The following is a 14,980-nucleotide window of genomic DNA, read 5'->3' as shown; positions in this document are numbered from 1 at the left end:
AAAACACGCACAGGGCTAAATTCAGTAAATAGCGCACAAATATGGACACTGAAAAAACTCTAGGCTCTATTCCAGTGTGTCTCAAACTGTGTGCCAAGTTGTAACAAGTTGACGTTTGGAACAATCTTGAGTGTACGCACATTCAACATTGCTATACATGTTCCAAACGTCAACTTGAGTTTGTTTTTTCGTCTCCTTCACTGTGATATTTCTAAGAATTTACACCACCTTCTTTATAGAATACTGACTAGAAAGATATGTGCGTAAATTCAAATTGCTAATTAATGCCAATAATTGATAGTGCCCAATTCTCAGTGCTAATTGGCTTGTTAATTCAGTTAATTGCATACAGAAGTTTAAATGCCATATATAGAAATTGGGCAACAGTGTATATATGCCACTGATTTGTATTGTACTGTAACAGCCAATATGCTTCCTCTATTGTCCTCTAGGCAAGTTTATAAATAGATCAAGAAATGTGGAATAATTACATTGCCTGGAACAATAATTTACTTTCACCTCTTTGCCTGGCAACTGTGCTAGTGTTTACACTATAATTTATACCCTGTATGGAAGCTGAAGTGCATGAGTTGAATTTTTAAAAATTTGTTCAATTTTCAGGCATGTTTGTCTTTTTATAGCACCTGACAGTGTTTACAAAATAGTATATTACTATGGAAAAGTAAACAGCGAGCTTATTTTTAATGCAAATTCTATCATCATATTAATTGAAGGGGGGAGTAAAAGTGTCAGAAAAATGTACTGTCTTAAAATGAGATAAAATGATGCTCTCTCCCAATTTCTAATTATGCCTTGGGTAAATGGAATTACTTTAAGTGTTATCTGATTCTTTTGTTTGCCTGGATATTGCATTTCCTAGTTAACGATGAATATGCATGAGGTTATTTTGAATATATGAAGTGTCTGATATATGCTGTAATTTGCTTCTGCTGTTTTGCAGTGAGGTATGTAATAAAAAAAAAAAATGTTGACATATATTAGCTTAATGCATTTTTAGTGTGGACATCCTAAAAACAGAGGTCATTCAGTCCCTGGAGAGGTTTGTGACCTAGTCTTATTTATCATATGACTCGTTTTTAACGCACTCATCTCTATAACGCTTCATTGTACTGCCTCGGCAGCCTGAGGTTAAACCCACACTGCTCCTTGTGACCCAGGCCAAGTCACTTAACCCCCACCCCCCCAATGCTTGAGAGCCTGCTGGGACAGACAGGGAAAAAATGCTTGCGTACCTGAATAAATTCATGTAAAGTGTTCAGAGCTCCCTTGAAAGATCAGTATAGAAAACAAATAAATAAAATCACTCTGACCCAGTTCAGTCAATAATACAGCTTGGTAACGGAAATCCTAGGTATGTTTAAGAAACTTTTATGTGCACAAGAGGCACATCCTATAGGCAGTCAGCCAGCGCCTCTCCTAGGGCGTCTCGCGGCACACAGTTTGTGATACACTGGTGTAATGGATCCCAACATGTCGTATGTTTGTGACTTCTACGAAGCTAGTAAGGTTAATGATGTGTAAACACTCTCGCTAAAATGCCCAGTCAAGGGAGCGAAGTCAGGGTGATAAACAGGGTCATAGAATTATAAAAGATCAGGGTGGGTTACAAACTTGCATACAGAACTATATCATTATATCAACAATACATACTAGTCAGTCTATAATGTCCAAATGAAAATTCATGTGGTCTTATTTATGATTAACATCTGTACAGTATATCCTCCACATTTTATAATTTTATTATTGTAAGCCGCTTAGAAATTAGATCAGCGGGATAACAAATTTTAATAAAACTTGGAAACTTGAAACTTTATGGTATGGGGTATAGTATTAATTAGACCTATTTTTAATAGTACTGTACCTCTCAAGCAACCAGAAGCTACATTTATCTGGCATCTCTACCAATCCCCATGGGTGACAGATAACTGAGCGTCTACTGTATCAAAGTGTAACGAAGCCTGTGTGATTTTGCAACTACGTGATGTACATTTGTTGTCATGTATGTGCTGTAGTGTGATCAAGGGCTTTTTCAACAATCTCTGAAGCACAGGGAGATTTCATTAATTTGGTTGAGGCCATTCACAGTTTTCAGTAGAATAATGTAACCAGAAATTCTTGTGTACTGTTACCACGAATCTTGCGTGCAGTCATAAGTAAGCTCATTGACAATAGGTTGCCTCCAGTCCCTTTGCACATGTGGGTTTTCAAGTTATTGCTAATGCATATGCATGAGAGATGTTCGTGCAACTGAAGTAGAATGCTTGCAAATCTCTCATACATATTCATTAATGATGGCCTTGGAAGCCTGAGCAACTAGGTCCACTAAGACTGGAACAGTGGCATAGTAAGGGGGGGCAGGGGAGGGGCGGACTGCCCGAGCGCTGTCATGGCTGGGGCACCAGTGGCACATCTCCTCCTCTCACATCCATCTATCCTCTTCTACCACCATCCTTCCCCACCTCCATCCTCCCATCCCTCCATCCTCTTCCACCCCATCCTTCCCCACCTCCCTCCTTCCTCCTTCCCTCTATCCTCTTCCACTCCATCCTTCCTCTCCACCTCCCTCCTCTCCACCCCCCCATCCTTACCCCCATGCCTCTAACGTTTTGCCGGCGCAATTAGCACTAACCTACTGCACGCACCAGCCTCAGATCTCCCTCTGAAAGTCACTTCCTGGTTGCGGAACCAGGAAGTAACTGGTGCAGATAGTAATAATTTTATTCTTATATACCACCCAACCATTTAGTTCTAGGTGGTTCACATCAAGAGGACTGTACAATCAGTGAATATACATATGTCAAAGGAATACAGCAATAAGATCAGTTTATAAATTTATCAAACAAATAAGTCTTCAACAACTTTCTAAATGAATAGTAAGACTGTTCTTGGGGAATCAAGGAACTCAGCAAGGAATTCATTTTTCCTGCCTGAAAAGCAAATGTCTTTTCCAGAAAACTCTTGTCAGCTCACAACCCCAGAGTAATCTTTGACTTCTCTCTCTCCTTTTCTGCACAGATCCAACAAACTGCTAAAATCTGGCACTTCCTCCTCTATAATATTGCCAAAATTCAAACTCTCCTCTCTGACCACACTACCAAAACCTTTATCCACACTCTCATCACCTCTCGTTTAGACTACTGCAATGTACTCTCAGGTCTCCCTTTCATCCATCTCTCACTCCTTCAATCTGTTCAAAATGCTGTTGCATGACTTATCTTCCACGAGGGCCGTCATGCTTGCATTTACCCCCTCCTCGAATCACTTTATTGGGCTCCCCATCCATTTCCGAATCCAGTTCAAAATCCTCTTACTAACTTACAAGCGCATTTACTCTAGCCCTTGAACATCTCTCCTCACTCGCCTCCTCCTATGCTCTGTCCCTCTTATCTGTACCTTTTACCTCCACAGCCAACTCCAGAATCCTTGTCACACCGTATGCCTGGAACAGGCTGCCAGAGTCAATACGTCATGTTCTGTCTCTAGCGGTATTCAAGTCCAAACTAAAAGCCCAAATCTTTGAAGCTGCTTTCGACTCTTAACTCCCACTCACTGTTAGATACCTATACCCATTGTATCATTCCTTCTTCCAGAAACTCCCCAATCATGAGATGCCCTGTCTGTCCAAATCAGACTGTAAGCTCTTCTGAGCAGGGACTAACTATTGAATATTAAATATACAGCTTTGCGTATGCCTTTCAGCGCTAAAGAAATGATTAGTATGACTATCAACATGGTAACTATATTTCTATTAAATTTGGGGTTTAACGATTTTTTTTTTCTTGTTAGGCACATTTCACAGGTTCTGCTAAGATGCCTAAAACTTAAGTCAGAATTGTAAAGAGGAAGCTGGAATAATGTTGATTTCTTAATACCAAGGCATTGACTTATTCTCCTTTATGTCAAAAGTGTCATTTTTCGTATATCTATCGATGATTCAGCCTAGATTAAGTTCATGCTGGAAAAAATGACCATAATACTAGAAATATACACACCAGTGAACTTGTTACTTAGCTACAATAACTAGGTTTTTATTCCAATGCAGCCTTTATGCCATCAGATTATGACAAAGGGCCAGGATGACAGCTATGCAAATTGTGTTCTCGCTATCCTGGATGTCTTTTAATGAGCTGAAGTACAGCCATCTCCATTGTGTAATTACATTAGAGTGGGTTGGCTCCATGGCAGACTGCGTCAAACTAGAAAGAAAAGACTATACTCTGCTTTTGTAAGGACGAGCTCCATAGCTTCCCTGATTTTAATTACAGATATCAGCCACGTGGGCAGTGTGCTAATAATTAGTGGTTCCCTCTGTTCTGAGGGCAGAGATAATTCCAGTGGAGCTGCTGAAAACCTGAATGAGTCACACTTCGCTAACCTGATGGAAACCAGAAACCAGTAAATAATAGCAGCACAAGCAAAAAAAAAAAAAAATCCAACAAAACTGCAGTAATAATGTCAAACAGCAAACAAAAAAGAAAACTGCAGAGATGATGTACAAAAAAAACCCCAAGTCTTTAATCAAACAGTTTGTATTCAAAATTTATAGTCCCCTTTGGGTCCTGGTTTTTAACCCAAAGTGCACTATATCTTTTGGATACAAACTGTTTATTGATCTAGCTTAAAGACTTGTTTTTTTGTACAAACACAAGAAAAGACTGTGGAATGCAATGATCTTGACATAAGAACATAAGAAGTTGCCTCTGCTGAGTCAGACCCAGAGGTCCATCGCGCCCAGCAGTCCGCACCCGCGGTGGCCCATCAGGCCCATGACCTGTACGGTGATCATTGTCTGAACCCTTAAATCCCCCTTGGTCTCTATCTATACTCTCTCTATATCCCATCTCTACCTCTATCTGTATCCCTCAATCCCCCTATCTTTCAGGAATTTATCTAATCCTTCTTTAAAACCCTGTAGTGTACTCTGTCCTATCACAACCTCCGGCAGTGCGTTCCATATGTCCACCACCCTCTGAGTGAAAAAGAACTTCCTAGCATTGGTTCTAAACCTGTCCCCTTTCAGCTTCTCCGAGTGCCCCCTTGTACTTGTGGCCCCCATTAGTCTGAAGAATCTATCTCTGTCTACCTTCTCGATACCTCTCATGATCTTGAAAGTCACTATCATGACCAGGCATTTTTTGAGACGAGTCAAATAAAAATCATCAAAAATAAAATAATCGCTTCATGAATGACTGACGTATGACTGCGTCAGTCATTCATTGACCAGACGTTTATTGGGACGAGTCAAATAAAAATCATCAAAAATAAAATAATCTCCACTTGTGTTTGACATATGTGGGCTAGGCATTCCAATCTAGACACCTAACTTTAGGAATCCAGCCCTTGGTTTATAGAATAGAGGCACAAGCAGTTAGGTGCACAACTACAAATTATTGCCAATTAGTGCTTGTTAAGGCCAATTAATACTTATCAACAGTTAAGTACCAATTTAAAGCTAATTAGCAAATTAACCCTCCCCCCCTTTTTTTTTTTTTTTTTTTACAAAGCCATAGTGTGGTTGTTAGCACCAGCCATGGCAGTGACAGTTCTGATGCTCAAAGAATTCCTATGAGCATCGGAGCTGTTACCGCTGTAGCTGGCACTATAAACCATGCTACAGTTTTGTAAAAAAGGGGGGTGGGGTGGAAGTTTTGCGCTTAAATGACCCGCAAAAGAGAGAGAGAGAGAATTAAATGGAAGTAAGCTGAAAGGTAGAGATCAATGTCTGAGATGGATATAGGAAAGAATGTGTGGAAGAGAGGGAAGAACTGTCAGCTGGCATGGAGACCCTGGAAGTAGAGTTAAGATAAAACAGAGAGCAGCACAATATAGGGAGAGCTACAGCTCCTATTTCTGTGCTGGTCTGCATGCAGAGTGTGGCTTTTTGGACGTTCGGTTTAATTGGTGTGCAGGTGCATTGTTGGTTATGCGGTTTCATTAAGGGGCAACTGCATCTTAAAAAAAAATAAAAATACCCCTCCCTCTCGTTACTTTCAAATTACCACAATCCTTTAAACCCTCCCTGTTCTTACTGGGGTTTCCCTACTGGCTAGGGGAGATGGGAGCAATCTTCAGGTGCTCTTGCCCTGTTAGGTGCTTTGAATCGTAGGTGCGGATCAAGCTGCCATGTACCCTATGTACCCCTTAACTCTATATAAGATCCAAGATGAAAGAGAACCACTTTTAAGAAGCAACCCCCCCTCTTATCTTCTCTTTCTCCGCTCCTCCCTCCCTTTAAAATATTTTTTACTTCGATGTATTTTTGACTTCCCTAACCCTAGTTCCCCCTGTATCAAGTCTTCTTCCACTCATGTCTTAATTAATTAATGCCCTTTTTCTTTTAAAACTACCCTAATTTTAATATGTTATATATAATATTGTAAACTGACCAGATACTTGTTGATGGTCAGTACATCAAATAATGAATAAACTTGGATAATAAATTTGGAGCACTTACAAGGGAGAGGCTGGAGGGAAATGCTAGGAGTTGCTCAGGGGATGGACTCATTCACAGATCCTGTAAGCTACAGGGAGAGGAGAGACAAGAGAGTCTGCAGCAGGAAGCTTAGAGGAAGCTGCACATAATAGCAGCTCTCTCATTAAGAGCCCCAGAACTGTTATTGTTAGCTATAGGAAAGCAGAGAGATTAAGGCAGCACAAGTTATTGGTGAGGAAATAGTTTGTAGCTGCTGGGTGAGGGATTCTATGTCTGCTCTGGAATTTGTGTGTTGAAGGAGTAGATATTTTTGAAATATTTCTAGTAAATATTTGATTTCATGAGAAATGCTGCAAATTAAACTTGCTTATGGGCTGTTGAGGTGAGGTGTGTAATGAGAAGTCTGTGAAGGAGATTTCTATATTAAGTTTGGAGTTAAATTTCAAAGGAAAATTGACAAGAACTTTTTTTAAGTGTGTTTCAGAATTTCAACTGGATTTTTGTGACTCCTGTTGCTAAAAAGAAGCAATGAGTACAGGGAAATAGAGAATTTTAATCTCTTCACTGTGTAAGATCACTGGTTCAACTCAGATTGCCTAATACTGGTGTTTAAAGCAAATGTTTTGTATTTAATTTAGTGTTCAGCATTTTTTTTCTTTTCTGGAGTGCATTCCTGCAGTCTTTTCTGGTTGCCTGTCTGCTGAGACCTTGGCCAGTATACACGCTTGGGTGAAGTTTGGAGAATCTGAAATATTTGTGGGAGGCTGAATGTTCTTTTTGAGAAATGAGGGTCTGGAGCCTTGGGAGTGATCTATTGTCTTGGGATTCTAGGAAGTTCTGTGGTGCAGAACTTGTTTCCAGTCAGTATTCCTGATATACAGTACAGCACTATCAGACTCTGTGTGAGGAAGCTGTATGATAATTACTGAGGAGTTTCATTATTTCTGAATCAAAGCTACTTGAATATTCAGATAAAGCTGAAGTGGCTCAGATATTGTATGAACATGTGCGTTGAAACTCTGTGAGCTGATTTCATATCAGAAGCTTTTTTTTTTTGGGGGGGGGGAGTGTTCCTGGAAGAGTCAGCTTAGGGATAGAAGAATTATCGGTTCTTGAGCACGTGTAGTTAGAAATACATAACCTTAGCCCAAGAAGACATTGACTTTAGCCTGCATTCTTCCAGAGAAGGTTGGGGTTTTGCTTCCTTTCATTTATAAACAGATAGGACATTAACAAATGTTCAGATCTTCAGAGGAGCTGCTAGTTCCAGACAGGTGACAGGATAACAACTCAGCGGTACTAAATGCAAGACAGCAGTGGTACTGGTGAAAACAGGGTATTTGTAAAAATACTTAATTTTTGTGTGCATGTAGATATACACGTTTTATATTTTACTGAACTTTGGGGGCTAGATTCACAAAGCAAACCGATTGTGTACTGATCAGCTTGCGATCCCTTTGCAACCCAATTTCCCTCCGACCCGATTCACTAACCTGTGTAGCGATCCCATCCTGATCCGTGCATGCAAATGAGGAGAATCGGCATGCAAAACAGGAAGGATGCAATTCACTATCCTTTTTTTCTTTACACACCGACTGGCTGGCCGATCAAGAACAAGCGACTGGTGAGGACCAGTCGTTTATGTAAAAAACTACTCTGCCCCGACTCTTCTCTCTCTAGCTCCCTGACTCTCCTGTTCTCTGCCGCGACCTGCTCTCTGCTGCCCTTCCCCGCAGTGCGAGCCCATGGTTTTAAAGCAGGGCTGCACTGTGGGGAAGGGCGGCAAAGAGCAGGAGAGTCAAAAATTGCTCACCCCCCGACCGGCACGGCTCACCCCCCCCAACCAGCCCGACACCCCCATACCTAAAAGTTGGGAGCAGGAGGGGCGCTCAGTCCCTCCTGCTCCATAGGCCTCCCTCCTGCCAATGGCTTGGCACAGCCCACCACGGCCTGGCACAGGAGGGCTGAGCCTAAAGAAGACCTTGTTTAAAGAACATCTGATAAATACTGTATGTCCAACAATAGATGTTATTTCGTTTTCTTTCACCCTCAATTTTTATTTTTTTTTTTTTTTAAATTGCAACAAATAAATAAAAATATTTAAATGTTTAACTTCTGTGTTGGTGTGAATTGAAGGAGAAACCTTTTGAAACAACTGACCATGGTTATAACATCTCATACTTTGAATTGTAACAATTTAAATTGTAATTGCGTCACATGACCACCAGGGTTTTTTTTTACACATATACTTGTTAGCTTGACCCCTGGCAGTAGTACTTTGAGATGACTGCTGGGGTCACAGGTGCCATTTTGATGTATGAGCATCTGAGCGTTGCTCCAGTTGCCACAAGAGAAATCTCCAGTAACAGGGAAGGGTGGGATGAAGTTTATTAGAATTAGCAAGGTTGATGAGTAGGAGGAGAGGGGTGGTGGTGGTTTGGAGTGCCAGTGCCCAAAGGGGAGGGGCAAATGAGTGCTTTTTAGCTGCAGCAGCAGTGATAAATGCATCACCACCTCCTTTTCAGGGGGTGATAAGGGCATTACATACCTTCTACAGTGATGCCAGTTACCACATGCTAACTGTGAAGCTCTATTTACACCTATAAGCTACCCACCGTCCTCTCGTTTCCTGCCCCCTCCCATGGTAAGTACTTAACATGTGAATTCGTTTTTAGATCAGATTTTGGATTATTGTTTTTGTAAAGCTGTTAAATTGGTCCAGGCTGAATTTTAAATTAGATTTTAATTTAAATTACTGGTTTGTTGTTTTGTGTGTGTGTAAAGATGTGGAAATGTAATGGTTGCAATATTGTTTGATATATTCTGTTTATATGTTTTGTCCTGCTAAATATAGATGTGTTTATATAACCTATTCTGTACTACCCTTGGAAGGACAGGCTTAAGTAAGTAAATTAATAAACATGTGCGCCCTGTAACTGTTGGCGCATGATGGGGATAGTAACAGTTATTCAGAGCTGCCGAGGAGGTGTGACCTTTTAAAAGGTAGATTTTAAGCCACACCTATAGTTCTGACCCACTCCACCCAACGATGCCCTCAGACTAGTGCTGCCTAATTCAGGGAAAAAATGTGATTCAATTTGCTTTTCCTGCCCAATTGGATGGGGTGTTTTTTTTCCCCCCAAATCATCCTGACAAGTTTATTTTGTAGCCTCCTTGGCCCTCTCCAACCCCACACCAGTGCTGTGGTGTAAACAAAATAAAACAAAACACACTTTTCCTCTCTCTGTTAGGTCCTGCTTGCTGTCTAGGATACACATTTCAAATCTGACATATTGTAATCACAAAATAGTAAATAATTTTTTTTCCTAATTTTTGTTATCTTATCATTTTATTATTCACATCATGTTGGTTCTGGGCTCTAGTTTCCATTTGTCATCTGTTAACTTGTTCACCAGGATCTCCTGCCCATTTGACATTTTCTTCTTTCTCTCTGCTTCTCCATCCATCTTCCATCTCTGTACCTTTCTTGCCACTGCCATATCCAACATGTATTTTCCACTGTCTTCTCTCTCTCTCCTCTCTCCCCTCTCTCAGTTCTTTGTGGCACATCAGGAGTGTGGAAGACCTATGTGAGTGTGGGAGACGTGGCAGGTCTACTTATTGTGTGAATTCATACCCTAAGTACTTATCACACTTCCGAAAAACAGGCATCATAATTTAAATTTGATACTTGTTCTCTTTATTGCATTTATTTCTGATCACCATATCTCTAGAAAGATATAGTGGAATTAGAAAAGGTTCAAAGAGGGACCAAAATGATAAAGGGGATGGAGCTGCTCTCGTATGAAGAAAGGCTAAAGAAATTAGGACTCTTCAGCTTGGAAAAGAGACAGCTGGGGGTAGGGTGGGGGTGATATGATTGAGGTCTACAAAATCCTGAGTGGTGTAGAACAGGTAAAAGTGAATTGAATTTTTTTTTTTTTTCTTTCAACAATTACAAAGACTAGGGGACGCTCGATGAAGTTACATGGAAATACTTTTAAAACAAATATTTTTTCACTCAATTAAAAATTAAGTTCTGAAATTTGTTGCCAGAGGATGTTAGTGTATCTGGGTTTAAATAAGGTCTGGACATGTTTCTGGAGGAAATGTCCATAGTCTGCTATTGAGACAGACATTGGGGAAGCCATTGCTTGCTATGGGATCCATAGCATGGATATTGCTACTATTTGGATTTCTGCTACTATTGTCTTCTACTAGTGTCTGGATTGGCCACTGTTAGAAACAGGATATTGGGCTAAATGGACCATTGGTCTTAGTATGACTATTTTTTGTGTTTCTATGACATAAGCATTAGTCTTTTTTCTTATTTGGAGACCTATAAGGTTCTGTCCTCTTGTGGTTCTACTAAAATACTGGACTTGACTTATAGATTTCCCCTCAGCTTTCAGGAAGCAAGGGAGAACTTTCCTGACCATTGAAGCAATGGTGGTAGCAGACTTCTTTTCGGAGAGAAATATATGGGTATAAACTCATCAATCATTTTGGCTTCTGCTTTGCTGGCCATTGTATGACAGAGTGAGGGGGAGGGGTCTTTTTCTCTGATCTCCCTGACCATTATACCAGGCTTTGGAAGGGTAAAGGGATGATGCTTAGCCCAGCTGTAATGCTAAGAGAAGTAAAGAAGTGGTGAGCAGTGACAGGGTTGCTTGGAAGAACAGAGCACCCGCCCACCCTTGCTTCTAAGGAGAAACAGAACATTTTGGAGAAGCAGGCAAGAACACAGAGGACACCCCTGGGATTTGCAGAGAGAAGAGAATACGGTAACAGTGGTGTGCTTACCTGGGTGTGATTAGAGGTATAAAAAGAGAGAAGATCAAAGGAGTAACAAAAGTTACTGACTGTAAGTATGGCTGGTTTTTTCCTCTTTGCATGTACTGTACATTCACTATTGTGATTTTTGTCCTTTTTACTTTGACTCACCAGACATTAAAATAAAAAAAAAACTATTCTGTTCAAACAGCTGCTAATAATGTTCTTAGCAAAAGCAGGTCAAAAAATCCTTTCACTTGTAAATTTGTTCCCTACAATCAAGCTGACCCATGGAAGGTGCAGGTAATATCAGCAAATGGGAAATTGAGTGGATTGCACTGAATCAAAATTACTGTAATTACTATATCATCTAAAAACCCAAGGACCTTGCCTTTTTCCATTTTTAAGTGATCTAGTTGCAGCAATTATTTTGATGCATGCCAACTTTTCACTCACCCACACTCTCTCCTTTAACGAAACGAGGAAACTGGATAAATATAACCATCAAGTTTAATGACCTGCTTCTAGAGATATCAAATTTGATTGCCCCAGGATCACTATTATGTGGCCCTACAACTGTCGTCCATCGTACCAGGTCCTGCATTTCAGTGAACTAAACTTAATACAGTTTTTCTGTTGGTTGATAGGACCTAATCCATGACGCAGCCTGATAACATTGCCTTCTTAGGGGTAACCTGATGGGACATTTCTCTGATAAATATTGGGGTAATTGAAGTCACTCATGATTTTGTTGACAGTTCTGTTGGATTTCACTGTTTTCCTTAAGCTAGCTAGGTTTTGTCCGTCACTCGTGGAATTTCTATCTATAAAAACTCCACAGTGCATTTTGTATTTTGCAAAGCTGTTCTTCTTTTCTACTCTGCCATCCTTAACATATAGCACTTGCAGAACTGATACTTGGGCATAAATTTATAATGGTTATCTTTCTTCCACATTTAGGGGCATAATCAAAACTTCCAAGTGCCGATTTTTGAAACAGTTTTTATGGACATCTTGCGGGATTTCTCAGCTGCTGTGCATCCAGAGTTTAAAGGGGCATGTTAGGAGGCGTGATGGGCTTAGGGGTGGCTTAAACTTGGATGTCTGGTGGCAATCATCAAAACATTCACACGACGTCCTAGATGAAACTTGACGTTTTCACCTAGACCTGCTTTAGAAGTGTCTTAAGTGCCACAAATGTCCCCAAAGTGACCAGAAGACCCACTGGAAGTATGTAAGCATGACACCCAACACTCCCCCAGTACTCGCTAACCCCCTCCTATCCCCCAAATTTCTGGGGAAAAAACCCAGTACATACCTGTCTCTAGAACAGCAGCATCTTCTATATGGAAGCCTAGTAGAGTAGCATCCAGGTGGTTTAAGTAGTCTAATGGGTGGGCTAGTGAGCCATAGAGAGGAGGACCCAGGCTCATGAGCCCCCCGAACCACTACATTTATGGTACAAAGAGTGAGACCACCAATACCCTACTCTGCTGTCATATAGGTGCCACCTGCAGCCATAAGGGCTTTTGGGGTGGTAGACAGCTGAGTATTGAGGTACTAGAAGAGTTTTAATTTTTGTACATCGCTTAAGAATTTTATAAGCGATGAAATCAAATTTTAATAAAACGTGAAACTCAATAAGGGGGTTTTGGTGTGATGTACTTGTGACGTTCACAGCAGTACTCTCTAAGGTGCCCCACTACTCTGCTGGGATATCTTATGTGGCTGGCCTATTAGAATGCTGACCCCTCCCACATCTAAATGGTGTCCATTTGGATGTTTTTAACTTGGATTGAACATGGGGTATAAAGTTAGGGGTCCTTGTGGCCTAGACATCCAAGTAGACTTAAAAAAAAAAAATAAAAAAAAAAATAATATATATATATATATATATATATATATATATATATATATATATAAATATATATATATAGTTTTGGACATCTAATATAACATTCTATTTTTAGTTCGTAAAACCTTCCAGTACTATGCGGACAACAAAATAAGAAAACTGCACAAACCCAGTGAGCTACAAAATCGTAATCAATATAACAAAGCATATCAACCAGCCATCGTTACTTTCCAAGAATTTTTTTTTTTTTTTAATTCTTTATTCATTTTTAAAACTTACAATAAGTGCAACATAAGATAAAATCAGTTTATACTTTAACATCACTTAATAATCTATGAAAATCCAATTCAGATCCAATACCCCCACTCCCTCCCCTCCCCCCAACTTGGATGTGTGTATTCAAGGGGAAAAAGTAATATTCATTCTTTACAATATTTAGTTAATGGCTCCCAAACACCCTGAAATTTCTTAAAATTCCCCTGCTGTAGAGCTATTTCTCTTTCCATTTTAAAGATGTGACACAAAGTGTTTCACCAAAAACTGTAATTCAGACGGTCCCAATTTTTCCAGTTTTTCATAATATGCTGTATGGCAACCCCTGCCATAATGGATAAAAGTTATTGGAAAATCCGGTGGCATTATCTTATGATACTATATTATTTGGTACATCAGTGAGAGCTAAGAAATTTTTGAAACAAGTCTTCAAAAACTTTCTAAAATGAAAATACAAAACAGAGATAAGTATTAATGGGCAAAACTCAGATTCCCAGCTAGCGGCCTGATAAGTAAGTAATCGTCCATGATGTGACTTGTAAACATAGCCTTTGGGCAAGGGAAATGTAAATAAGACCAAGTTAGTGGTTCAGCTTTTGAGAATGTTCATTTTTGTGCTTCCGACTTTGGATATTTTGTGGGAAATGCCCAAATTGGACTTAGACGTTCTTTTCAAAAATTACCCGCATTATTATTTAAGTGTGCATTTATGATATGGAGCAGATGATTCTAGAACACATAGCTGTGGTCTTAGATATCCACCTATTTTTTGCCAGTGCTCCTCCTTTTAACACTTTATTCCAAAGTCAGAATAGAAAACGTATGTCTTGGGTCTCTCACCTTTAGTGAGAGAATTTCTATGAACATTGTCAAGTGGGCCATACCCCAAGAAAAGTGAGAGAAGTCTGTAGCCTGTAAATTTGAACTTTTATGCCTAAAAAAGGAAATTCTATATATGGTGACTTCAATCATACGAGGCTTCCTATAGTACCTGGCGGAAAGGGATATAGAACCCACTGGTTCTGGAATAAAGGGGGATTGTACAAGAAATGCAGTTTTCAGCGCTTTTTGTAGAATGCTTCAGGATACACCCAGCTGTTCAGGTTTTCAGGATACCCACAATGAATATACATGAAGTACATTTGGGTGCATTGCTCCCATTGTATGCAAATTTTTATGCATATTCATTGTGAGTATTCTGAAAATCTGATTGGCTACATGTGTCACGACAACTGGATGTCATACGTTCTAATTCTCCAACTTTATTTGTAGAAGTCTGGCATTTTCTTACAGGCAATTCAATGCATATTTTGTTTTTGTATTTACAGTTGCCTAGCAGACGATAGTAATTTGGAATCATTTATATCTGTCTGCTTTTCTTTTAAATGTACCTGGGCTGCTTCGGGGAGAGGAAGAGATATTAGATGGCATGGGTGGACAGACTGGATAGACCATATGGTGGTTTAACTGCTTTCATTTTTCTCTCGTTTCTGTGTTAACCATGCTTTCTGGATCTTGATATTCTAACTTCCCTGTTAAAAACAGTATCTTTTAATACCTTTGTTTGAACCATGAACTCCTGAGTGAATTGGTCGTTTGATTAGTTGAGGCTTAGGGTCAGTGGT

General features: G+C 39.9%; 1 protein-coding gene across 8 annotated transcripts in view; it reads left to right on the top strand.

The window, feature by feature from the left end:
* Positions 1-14,980, top strand: part of PITPNM3 (PITPNM family member 3) — a 407,952-nt gene that overhangs the window by 62,357 nt on the left and 330,615 nt on the right. The window lies entirely within an intron of this gene.

The sequence above is a fragment of the Geotrypetes seraphini genome, chromosome 15, assembly GCF_902459505.1.
Source record: "Geotrypetes seraphini chromosome 15, aGeoSer1.1, whole genome shotgun sequence".
NCBI lineage: Eukaryota > Metazoa > Chordata > Amphibia > Gymnophiona > Dermophiidae > Geotrypetes > Geotrypetes seraphini.
This window is presented reverse-complemented; position numbering and strand designations above follow the sequence as displayed.